A 12,878-nucleotide genomic window follows, 5' to 3' on the forward strand; every position below is an offset into this window, starting at 1 on the left:
TTTTCAGGTGGGAGCTAGATGCCAAATTCGGCTAAAAGAGCCACCCGTTCTCAGAAAAGAAGAAAACGCCTGGGTCTTGGCTCATACTCCAAAGTAGCAGAGTCGAGAAAGATCACACCCATCAGGTGGTAATTGTTTAGCGACTAAGTAGTTTTGCATACCTCGGCGCGCACTGCTGGTACTGCGCAGTACATGGGAACACTTACGAATGTCAATTTGAACAGTAAACAGCTTGCTCAATCTAAATGTTCGTTAATAGAAAAAAAAGAACAAAAAACCCAGCGAGTCACAACGAATAGGAGCAAGGTACTTTTAACTGTAAACAACATTGCGGACAGGTCACCCGATGCAGGACTGCTATCTCCCAAGACAGGCCTGAGTGGCGGGTCTTGTCAGCTGCCCCGTCTGTCCATGTGCCTCACCAGCGACCAGTACCAGTCAAGGGACTGACGGGGGCCAATGTCACGAGTTGGAGGAAAAACCGGATCATTGTAACAGCCATCAAAATGAATAAAATAATACGATGGATGAAAATGATGAGATCAGATTACGGTGTCAAATGACATGAATACGGTAGAATGGACATCACGTGATTTAGGAGCCAATGAAGTTAATTTCCAAAGTTTTTTTTCGATTACTTTGGTATCTTTAAAGTGGGAGTGGAAGGGGTAGAGGGGGGGGAATTCATAAAAAAATGTGTCTAATGATTTTTACCTTTTCGTACTGAGAATCACAATTTTTTATCATGCTTTTTCTATTCGCTGCTCCAAACGCCTGAAACTGCAAGTGTAGGAGGGTGAGCTGTACAATTTCGGAGGGCCTAATGTAATAAAATTCTAGAATTATTCCCAGAAGTAACGATTAATAATAAATTCCACAATTATTAAATGTAAATGCACTGTTTTCTTTTAACAACACAGTGAGTAGAAACATTTCCGTTAAATAAATTTTACTGTCTAACTATAAACAGGTTTTTGTAAATCAAAAGTGCTTTGTGTAAAAGCGACGATAGTGGAAAGCAAAACAAAGTCACTTCTAATGCGTACTGCATAGCCTAATGTGGCAGGTTTGTGCTAAATTCATTCCTGAAAGCAAATTTTCATCCGTTATTTTTTTGTTTTTGTCAGTCATTCGTCCCTTGACTGGTACCCGTACAAGACCAGCCAATCATGCCTATTTTAGGCGACAGTGAGGAGGTCCTGCACAGGACGACCAGTTCGTAAGCTAGTTCTTTCTTTGTACTTTGTAGTAAACCTGATGTTATGGCTGCACCAGACCCATACAGCTATCTCCGCCGTTGCTATAACGATCCTGATGCGGATATCTGTCATGGAGCTGCCGTCCTGAGAGAGTATGTCTCCCAAGTACTCAAAGCTGCTTACCTGTTAGAGCCATACCCCATTTATTTGCCGTTGTCAATGGCAATGACTTTGCTCTTATCGGTGCTGGTCTCCATTCCACAAGAGTTCGAACTGTCTGTCAGTCTGCTGGTGGTCTTGCAGCTGTTTATTAGTACCTGCTGACGTACGGTACAAATCGGCCTCCATCGACAGAAAAGTGTGGTAGTCGTGGGTTTTGTTTTGGGTCAGTCACTCTGTTATTACCACCGCTGCCTTCTTTATTTACACATAGTAATTATACTGAGAAAAATTTAGCATGTTGGAAATATTGAATCTGGATCACACTGCGCAATGCAATCATATGTATTAAACTCCATTCATAAAGATCTTTGCATCTATGCTGACATTCAAGTTTGAGGACTACTTTGAAGGCTACAATTTGGTCTATATAAAAATACAAATAATTTTCATCAGAAAAAGAATTCATTCTTCAGAACGTGGATGACATATTGATATTGATAATATACTTGGATGTCAAATTTCAAGCATTTCTGCCATTTTTATCCATGTACCGCAGAAACCTGAAAATGATCCGAACTCTGCCTTTAAGTACGGCCACAAACAGAACTCCCACCCCTCTCCTCTGCACTGAGTTATCGGTCCTTGACAAACTAGCGGACAAAATGCCTGCCGGTTTTGTTTTTTATTTTTGGCAGCTGAAAAAGGAAGATAACGGAATAACGGAGAGGTGGCGGAGGGCGAGAGTGGAGTAGGGAAGGTGGGCAAGTTGGCTCACAAGTGACTGATCCAGCAATCCCCTTTGAAGTGAGCCGCCTGGTATTCGTCATGAAGAAAGACAAAGCTACCATCCTGGTGGCTGTCTATTCTCGCACTCGATGAGGCAGCTGAAACCACTTTTTTATGATGAGAATGGATTATTGCCGGTGGCACCATCATAAGAAAAGAAAATGAGTCGGCCAGTCACTGATTATCTCTCACTTGCTTCCTCTCCTCTCATTTGTCAACTACTTTTTTGTTTTACTAAATCACACTGCACACAGACAATAAGGTTTCATCCCGTGCGTGGTATACAATATTAACATCCTTTCCACAAATTCAACAGTGTATCATCAAGAGAAATAATTCAAGGTACGAAAGAAGGGTAGGTTTTCAGTTAAGGGCTTTCGTCATGCTTGAAACATTTATATGGAGACAAAAATATATATTGAAATTTATTTGACAGTTATGAAATAAAATATGTTTCTACAATTATATTTTAATTGAACATTCATTTACAATTTTGCTGTACACACACACACACTGAGTGACTTTGCTACCTACTTCACCAGCCCATACCAAATGACAAAAGATCCAGACCGCCAGGTGAATAAAAGCCGTATTTACTGATGAGTACATGCTCATTACACGCGACAGCTGCACAGCTACTGCATGCTGCTCCACAAACACTGTGTAATATCATTTACAGCCAGAATTTGTATGTGTGTATATTAATCAATGGTTATATAGACAGCAAGTGTAGCAATTGAATTGCAGTTTTTTTTTAATGTATTCATGCCTTGTTTTGTTTACTTTGATGTTAAGTTCGCATATAATCTTTAATGCATGTATGTATTTTCTCACTGTAGTCATGGGCCATAACTACTGTGGATAAAGTCTCTCTCTTACACACACAATGATGTTTACTTATCTCGGCAGACAGAGAGGCAAAGGGTAAAGCTGAAAAAAGTTAAAGCAGTTCGGTTAACTTTCGGTAGTTGGGAAATGAGGAGTTAAAAACCACATTAATTTTGTTAGGGCGGAACCCATCTCACTTTTTCTCCGAACAGGTACCCCATTTAATAGACGGGTCCGCTGCGTCATACTACTCTAATCCTTCATCTATTGAACCGTATTTTATTTAATCTCCAGTCACAATCCCTGTCAAATTAGAAAACAAACCCGCACATATTCTAATTTTGCCTCTTTAATGCCTCTTTGATTTGTAGTTAAGTAGTATTTTAGTTTCCTTTCCTTAGAGGGCTAGATGTAAAATGAAAAAAAAAAAAACCCCAAAACCCCATAAGATTCCTTACTCTGTTAACCTTTCTTTACTTGCTTTCCATAAACTAAGTAGTAAATACTGTGACACAGACTAAGATTTTCGGGAACTTATTATTATTTTGGTTCGTTTGTCTCCGGGCTGACCAGCTAATGGCAAAGCTCATTTTCAGTACCAGTCACCATATGAATTTGTTTCAACTTTCGATATAAGTGAGCAAAGTCTGATAAAGGCCCACCGCCCACGTGCTGTGGAAAACGGTTTCGTGCGGTAATTTGCAGATCGACAGCTCGTGGATGCTGTTTTGGGGCAAGATGTTGTGCTAAGAGCGAACTGTTGTGGTTCATGAAGCAGTTTCTGTCTCGATGTCTCTCTGTTAGGTTGCCCCTTTGTCTCGTTCTCACAGTGCCTCTCTGTTCTTTCTGTTTCTCTTTCTGCCTCCTCCCTTCTCTGTTTCTCACTTCCCTCTCTGTATCTGTCTTGTCGGATTCTCTCACGAGTATTGCACATCGCTCACAAAGCCATTTCTGAGATGCCAGCATCACCTCTTTCTCCTTCAGTCTCGGCCAGTACTCACGTTGCACACCGAGCTCAGCATGACCTCATCCTTCTCTCAGTCTCCAACAAAATGTAAAAGCCTAGGAGCAGCAGCAGCAGCACTTGCTTCTTCCGTTTGCCCCCGCATCGCCTCGTGAATGTCAAAGCAGATGTTTTTCAGTTTTCTCTCCCTTCCTCTTACGCGTGCGTGTGTGTGTGAGTGAGAGAGAAAGAGCAACTGTGTTTGTGCGTGTTATGTGCCATCTTGGAACCTAGCCCATAGTTATAAGAATGAGGACAGCAAAATCTGTCATTATCGCGACCCCTCTCCGCAGGTCATCTAACAAAGAATCGCTGAAGAGAAAGGCTTGCCAAAACACCTGTTGCTAGGTTTCGTTATGTGATTCATTTCATTTGTTCACTCAGAGGAAAGACAGCAGAAGCTTACCTGAACCTTTCACAGCTCACTATAAAATCACTGTGCTAGAGGCCAGCTCCAACAGGGAAGTTGCTGTTTTCTTGTTTACATCGTAAGCACGTCACAAGGTATGGTTCTTAGGAGATTCCTCCGCAGTAAAATGCAATGCGTGAACTAGCGACGACAGCGGTGAAGGTAACACGCTTGCTTATAAGGCTAATCACATCTGCTTTAAATAACTGCTATTTAGCCTTTTAGAGATGTTGACAGCAACACAATATATAGAAAAGAAAAAGGTATTAGAGACAGCTCTCACAATCTTACTGACTAGACGGTTTAATGGGGCAGATAATTCTGGACCAACCATAAATACTATCTATGAGTTCTACAGCTGTTACAAAGTAGAAGGCTTTTTGCAAATGAAAAAAGAAAAAAAGAAAAAAAGGGTATATATGCGCACCTGTGTGTGTGTTTTCAAGAGATGCGAGGTCGGTCATCATGACTCGCGAACTCAGCTCTCTCCATTCATCAAGTGTGGTACAGTGCCTTCTCCAGTTTGATGCCATTTTTTCGAACAACGCCTTAGTACACGATAGTGTTTCCCCAAATCTGAGTGAATACTTCCCTTACGTTATATTGGATAAGGGCTTACAAACATCACTGTGCACAGAGATCAACATCAACAGAAGACCGCATTGTGGTGCCTTTACAAAGCTTCAGCCATGGGGAGAGCTGCGTACAAACGTGACACGACTTTTACTTCTTTCTGCGCAAGATGTTTGTATGCGTGTATATCGAGAATGCCAAAATGCGTAAGGCGCCCATATTTCGGGAAATGGTAGCTTGCACTGAGCTTTATCCACTCACTAGGAAGAAAATTTGCATCCTGGTAGACCTTTAACACACCTGCGGTTTTGTTGGACTGAGTTCAGGTTGAGCCATCTGCGCTATATCGTCTGCCTTTAAAGCTGCCCACCTGGGCCTGACGAAGAGACCTGCGCTCAGGGGTCCAGGAATTGCAAACGGATATAAGGAAAATGCACCAAGCACGCAGGCACATGCAGCGTGTGCCCTCATAATCACGTGACAAGAACGCACCTGTCGTGCTTTGCATGTCGGCTATTTTCGTCCTTCTCCCTATGACGCAAATCATGAATGTTCCACTAAGCCCCCATGCCATCATCAAGGTAGAATATTGACACCGCAGTAATAGTGCGACTGCAGTTGTCACTCCGGAAACGGTGCTCCCATCTCTCTTTCCCCCCTCACTTCCCCCATCCTAGACGCAAGACCATTGGAGGAGAGCTACCTCATCTTTTGAGTTTGTGAAACAGCGACTGCACAACTAGCCTTATATTAGCTGCTCAAGTCAACAGTACTTCTAAATCAATCAACCAGTCAATGAATAAATTAATGGAAAACCAAAATAAAAATTTAAATACGTGTTTTATACGCATTTTCTCCTTCGCGTCCTGGGCATCATCATATTCTGCTGAATGTCTGCTATTTTCCTTGTCTTCATCAGCAGACACTCCAATCTACTGTAATGGCAATCATGCGCTATGATCTAGAACTTTTATTTACTTATGGACACTTAACTAGACACATCGTACAATATTCGACTATGTTTTGTTTGTGACCGCCACCTAAACATGTTCTAACCGTAGTCACATATACCCTTTTGAGAATCTGAAAGATATTTATTGTTATATAAAATTTTGTGATTTGCATTGATTCTTATCGCCTGCGGTGCTAATGGGAGGGCTAAGTTAAGCGCCACACTTTAACTGTTTAAATAAATTATCTTGGCCCGTAGACCTCAATTCAGAACTACCCTAAGAATATTTAAATTTTAAAAAAGCTGGAAACTGGACCCCAGCATTTGACTATGTAAATGCAAAACCGTTTTGGTCTGGGGTCTGAGAAAATTGCCAGATGATGTTTATACTCCCGGTGAAAACTGCAAACAGTCTGCTTACATGCACGAGTGGTGGCGCGATTATTGCTGAGGCACCAACGGTTCCAAGATGGCAGCCGCAAACACGCAAGCGAGCGACCGCCACTGCTGCGGATGGTAACAACATCGCCATCCAAACAGCGTCCTCGCGTCTGAGCCATTACCGCGAGACCCTGCGGGATCCTCTACTGCGCATGCAAATTGTTGATTCCAAAGACGATAAAAGCAGAGGGGTTTGTGTGCATTTAATCTTCGATATTCGAGAGTTCTCGTTTAATTACTATCATTTACCCACAGCTTGCCAATCTGTTTAAAATCACGGGAAATATTTCCCCATTGTTTCGCTCGAAGGATCCTGTAATTGTAAAACGGTTTCATGTTTGCAGCGATTAGCTGTACAACGGACGTATTCACGTGCGGCACCGAGGTCACAACAGGTTAACAGTTGAACCACTGTATTCAAGTGCTAGCATAAAGAGTAGTGAATTCGAATGCATCTGTCGTGATCTGGTGACGCATCTTCTTGAGGTTGCAAGAGCCCCTACACTCCTATCAGCTCCCTTTTCCCTCAAACATTTTTTCTGAGTATTCGGTTTCTAACATTCCCCAAGGATGTGCCGAAACTTCAAACTATTGTACTGGAAAATGTATTGGTAAACAGGTTTTGGACTTAGCTTAGCATGATGACTAAAATTTCCGATGTCCCAATCATTTGCCCAAAACCCAGCTGTTTTCCTGTCTTTGCACACAGCCTTATTAAACTTGGTAGAACGCTCGACTACATTTGAGCTGTTGGAATGATTTTTACTTCTCCTTTTGATGCTAGGTATTCAAAGAATTAATTTCACCTAGACGTCCGAGCTTTGTTCCAGAAAATGACTCTTACGACGCTAAAATTATAATAAAACCGAAAGAAAATTAAGCTAGTTGCTGACATTTCCAGTAAAATCTATAGTCTAACCCCACCGTCACTTCCCAACCCCGCGCCAAACTCCCCTCTCCAAAAAAAGTAAATAAGGTCTAACAGGTTTTTTTAAGACACAGTTACAATAGGAGTAAATAATAGACTGATAGAAAGATACTTAAAATAACAGCAATGAAGATCACAATGGTTACATCCTATAAGGCTGCCCTCGGTCTGATGTAAATATACATAATATCAAAATAATGATCACGTGTTACTCATCCTAAATTAGGCATTACACGTTACTGAACACAAGTAGCATATCACAAGTTACTAATCACCCTCTACTGATCCCAAGTTATCTTTTCCTTGGTACTGATTAAGAAATTATCACAAGCGGCCGACAACACCTTACCGATGACAAATGACTAACTGGTCACAAGTACTGATCTCACGTTACTGATCCTAATTTATCCGATATGTGGTACCGAGGGCAAATAATCCATTACGGGTAGTGGTCACAAATTATCCATCAAACGTTACTGACCACGTGCTACTGAAGCATCGCTAACAGGCACACTCGTAGTGCGCTACTCTTCTTCATTCCCTCCTGCGCCATGGCTTCTGTTTTATACCAGTGAGACAGAGAGATAATTGGAAGGCGACGGAAGCTACGACAGAAGTCAGTGGCAGACGACAGATGCGTCTAGTCTGAGGTTTTGTGGCGGGTCAGCATCATCCCATCTACTGTGTTATTCCCATGGGAACATCCAAACGTTTGGATAAATTTTACTTTTTAACATTCTTTGAGGAAAAGGGCCGAAGCATCAAACTTTCTAAGTGTCTTAAAGTCCCATTGTATTGATATATATATAAGCAACGTCTCAGCAAATAGGTTTGGACTTAACACACTGACCAAAGTTCAAATGTCCCGAATATTTGGCCACAAACCATTAGTTTCCCATGACCTTCGCTGACAAGTTTGTCAAACTTGGTCGAACGCTCGACGAATTATGGCCTGTTAAGAAGGCCCTTAATACTTATGCACACTGCGTATTTCCCTGCATGGCCACATCGGAATCCTTGTGATGACTTTACATTCCCTGCATGGCGCAGTTTAAATAATTATTACTTCATATTCAGAAGTTACATTTTGTTCACAATTGGAGACCATTGGCATACTAACTACAGTAAAATTTCTTTGATTGATTGGTATTTTAGGTAAGGGGAAAGTCTTAACAGTAAGTTAAACTTTGAACACAGGTTTACACTCGTTCATGTTTCAGAATTCCAGGTCTTTCTGCTTGATACTGCTTGCTTAAAAACAAATAAACAAACATACAAAAAATATTACCAACACAATAAACTATGCTTTACATAAAATAGTTTAAAATACTTGTAACTAATTTTGAAATTAAGGAAAAAGTTGAACTTTCTCCTCGCAATCCATAAACGCTTCAAAGAACAGACGATTGGATGCAAAGAAAGTGGTCCTAGTGTTTGTTTCTGAGACAATATAAAGAATTTATGTAAGAAAGAGTATGACCTGTAACACATGCACGGGAAGAGGCGACAGTTGCCGTGGTGTACGTACCTCTAATTACAGGCATCTCTCACACCTGCCTGAACATACACCCTGTCAGAGGCGGCTGTTAGCACGCCGCAGAGGTCGCTGTTCGCAGCGTGTTGCTGCAGAGGCAAGAGCTACTCTTCTTCGGCAGTACAACAAATCCCGTTGGTTAGGTAACACACATTCCTGCCGGTTGCAGTTGGGTGCAGACCAAAGAGAGAGAGCTGCTCAGCACGTTGTGTTACAGCCAGTTCCGGTTGGTGTAACTTTTGACATGCAAGCGAGATGTAGGTTAAGCACCCTTCCCTCTAACAATAATAATAATAAAACCCAAGGGAACAGAACCTCCCACTTGCGTACGATGGAAATTCTGTTCTCGGGGAAACACAGGATTGATGGTGTAAAGATCGTGAGCTGTAAATGACGAGAACGTAGTATCGAAGTGAAGCATCGCGTGCGGACAGGTTTTCGTTGGCAAGGTGCTTGGGGTGCAAAGTCTCTCACACACACAAAGACACACGTTCGCATGCAAGGAAAAAAAATAAGAGCAATTCTTCATCAGTTCTCTTTTCCATTTCTGATTGACCCGACACAAAGATTTACAACTATACAGACAGGCAGGGAAAGCAAGAGGTCTACTCAATCTAGCTGTCATAAAATGATGCACAGGCCGTCAAGTAATTCTCGCCCTGTGCCACTCACAGAATTGAAAGCACACAAGCCACTCTCACACGTCCACGCACACATATGTTCATGCACACAAACATACATGCTCACTCAGATATGTAGATACATGCGAGAGCGGGTTGTGGATGGGTGTGTATGCGGGTGTGTGGAAGTGGATCGAGAGTTTTTTATTTTCTGGCATCTTATTTTCTCAACACACACACACGCCGCGCGCAGCACTCAAAGCACGGCCACGCACACACTTGTTCATACAGGCAATAATACATACGCACACACAACCGTGTATATATGTATGTTTATTTGCACATCGATGCACGTGTGTGTGTGCGAAAGACAATGAGACTTTGACTCATAGTCACTCTCTCTCTCTCACACACACGATAAAAGTATGCACCACCACCTGGTACTGCTACCTCAGTCAGTGACCTCTCTTGACTTTGACCTTTTCTCTTCTCCGGATGCGATGGCATACTTCCAGCCGTGTCTTGAAGACAAAAATGTCGGCGGCCAGAAAATCAGAAACAGTTCTGCAACATGTTTCCAGCTTTCACTAGCCTGCTTCTAGCCTTGAGGTGAGGGGCTGCAGCAGAGGGGATCACGAGGATTAATGAGAAGCCGCCTCTTAACGATCGAACTAACGCCAGACCTGATAACAGAACAGCCTGCGCGTGCTTGCACTCTAGTTGAGCTGCAGCACCGACTGGTGTCCATACCCAATCGGTCTGTTTTGAAGTTTTCGCCAGATGTTGAGTACCCGTGACAATTAAACCGAACTAACGCAACGGCAAACACATAAAAAAAACGCAATAGAGATGAGGACAGAGAGGCGAAATGACAGAAATTAAGCGAGAAAGAATTTCATCGCAACCCACAGGCTATCTTCGTTACCATGGAACTGTCGTCGTGTGATTTTTAAAAAAAATGAAAGGTCATTTGGGGTCACAAGACATGCGCCGGAATGTCCTTCGTGAGCCTGTCCTTGTGATATGCATGCACAGCGTCTTGTCTAGCCAAGAATGGAAAATGATGGCGTTAAACGAGGGCGACGACAACAAAAAGAAAAGGAAACAAAAAAGTACAACCTTACCTCCTCAGCACTATTCGCAAAAAGGAGGTCAGCACAAGCTGTCGACGCGTCTGTCAGCAATAGTTCCCCAATACAGAATCCCGCATCCTTCCCTTCCAATAACAGAAGCAGACGATCGAGCAAAGCACGACGGTCTGAACAGAACAGTCGACGCACGCGCAGACGGCAACTCGCGCAGGTACACGCGCGCGCACGCGCACACAGCTCGGCGCCTGGATACGCAGTAATGAGTCTGGCGAAGGGGAGGCCACTGGGCCAGGGGTAGCTACTCGGTTCACACAGACGGAGCCAGCTTTATTTTTAATTTCTGCACACAACGAAAAGTTATCGTCTAATACGTTGCCATGCCAGCAGAAGGAAGCGTTTATCAATGTTTTTAGGGCTGCGGAATAGCAAACTGACCGACCTCTCCTAATCAGTCATCAAGAACAAGTTCTTGTTGCATCAGTGCAGAGGGTATAACGTCTCTGATCAGTGTAACTGCCATATACGTTTTACAAAAGAAGACTTTACTTTTAATGTTACTAGATAAAAATAGGATGCATTTACTGCCGTTTCGGAGGAATATATAAATATTTGTCCTATAAATTGAAGGAATAACATAATGCCTAAGTCTATCATGATAATAATTTTGTCATCATTTTAACATTATATTATTTTAATAACTTCATCTTTTTGTTATTGGATTTTCAGTCTGATAGCAACTGAACTATGTCGGCTTAAAAAAAAGAGATGTGAAGTAACAGGGCTAATGACATCGCCGATGCAGCAGATCAAGGTACCTCAAGTCACTTATACATCGTCGAAGAAGGATGGAACTATATCAGTTTATATCTCATGACCTACTGAAACAGCAGTACCAAACTCAGCTGGCTAAAGCAGCAGGATCAAAGCACGTTATGTTACGTCGCTTTGCATTTGACGGAGACGTTATGGTCACGTAATTTCGCTTTGCGGTTGACAGAGCGGTTAGGGTCAAAACTACACAAGCCAACTTCGGTATATTCTTAACAGTTGTGCCGTCATTTTCAAGAGTACGACTTTGAAGACAGGCTTTGATCTTGATCCGGACACGTGTAAGAGCCTCGTGCTGCGAGCTGGTCACCAGTTTCCTGCTTCATGGCATGTTCCCTGGGGTCCTGCAGTTTGGAGCGAGGTGACTAATCCCACTTCTGTTCTCCCCCCGCCTCTGCCCCACATGCTGTCCGTTGCGTCATCGTCAGCACCTTTTAGTGGTCTCGCTCCTCTTCACAATCGTCTAAATGATGAGGGCAAACCTCGCGGGGATGTAACCGCGAAATTGCTTTTCTAATGGCCTGCTGATTCTGGTCCCGTGATCTAGGAAGTCCCTGACCAAACACTTCCGTTTTTGTCTGCGCCTGCTCAATGCCTGGGCTTTCTCGCGTTTATTGAGCTCCAGCTGAAAATACAAGCATTTTCTTTCAGTTTATTTTCTGTATGTATTGTCACCATGAAAGTGAAATGTTTGTTAGGCTGCACAATCCGATGTGTATGAGGTATCTTTGCTCGTGAGCATATATACACCACACATGGACATGCCTTTAACCTTTCGCTAAGAACTTAGCCTTTGTGGAACTAAATATTTGAAGGCTAACCCGAGAGCAAATTTATTTTCAAATGAGCGGTCTTAAATCGTCATTAGATGCTAATTCCCCACATTTGAATGTAAAGCTCCGTTAACAAGTTATATCTAAGTTTTTGTCCGGATTTTGGAAAGGCGCCACATTAGGCATCACCGTAATATGCGGTTTGTTGCAACCCTTCACACATAAAATTTGCCTGACGAAATAAAATACAGCTTTAGAAACTTCTTATATTTTCGTGGTATCTCACCAAAAAAGAAACACCTCGTTCAGAAATTATTTACATCAGTGTGCAATCAGTTGTTACTAATCCACTACATTTATATCAAGTCGTCTTAACAGACTACCAGACTAACAGACTAAGTAACTCATCAGTTGAAAAATAAACAAAACCATTTCATAAAGCAGTCATACAATGAAGCATACAATATTACATTCAAGAAATATTTCTGTGTATGTGCATACCTTTAAAATAAAAATATTGAGAAACTAATCATAGTTTTAGTGCTTCCCGTGCAGAAAATCATAGTTAACTTGAAACTGACTGATGTCTAAAGAAAATAGGTATGAATGTAAAAAATATAGCTGGAAGCCGGGAAGGGGGAGAAAGACAAATTGGTGAATTAGAGGGGAAGAGAGAGAGGGGAGGAAGGATGAGAGAATGGAGCAGAGATAGAAATAAAAACACAAGGGGAAGGAGAAATGAAAGAAGAAG

The 12,878-nt window shown here is 42.2% G+C and overlaps 1 protein-coding gene across 1 annotated transcript in view; it reads right to left on the reverse strand.

Annotated features, from left to right (window-relative positions):
• LOC112566956 overlaps positions 1-10,791 on the reverse strand; it is a 32,365-nt gene extending 21,574 nt beyond the window's left edge. The window contains 1 exon segment of the mRNA XM_025243386.1: positions 10,560-10,791. The gene's annotated coding sequence lies outside the window, so the exon portion shown is untranslated.
• Positions 10,792-12,878: the final 2,087 nt, after the last annotated feature.

Source organism: Pomacea canaliculata, linkage group LG6 (genome assembly GCF_003073045.1).
Source record: "Pomacea canaliculata isolate SZHN2017 linkage group LG6, ASM307304v1, whole genome shotgun sequence".
Taxonomy (NCBI): Eukaryota; Metazoa; Mollusca; class Gastropoda; order Architaenioglossa; family Ampullariidae; genus Pomacea; species Pomacea canaliculata.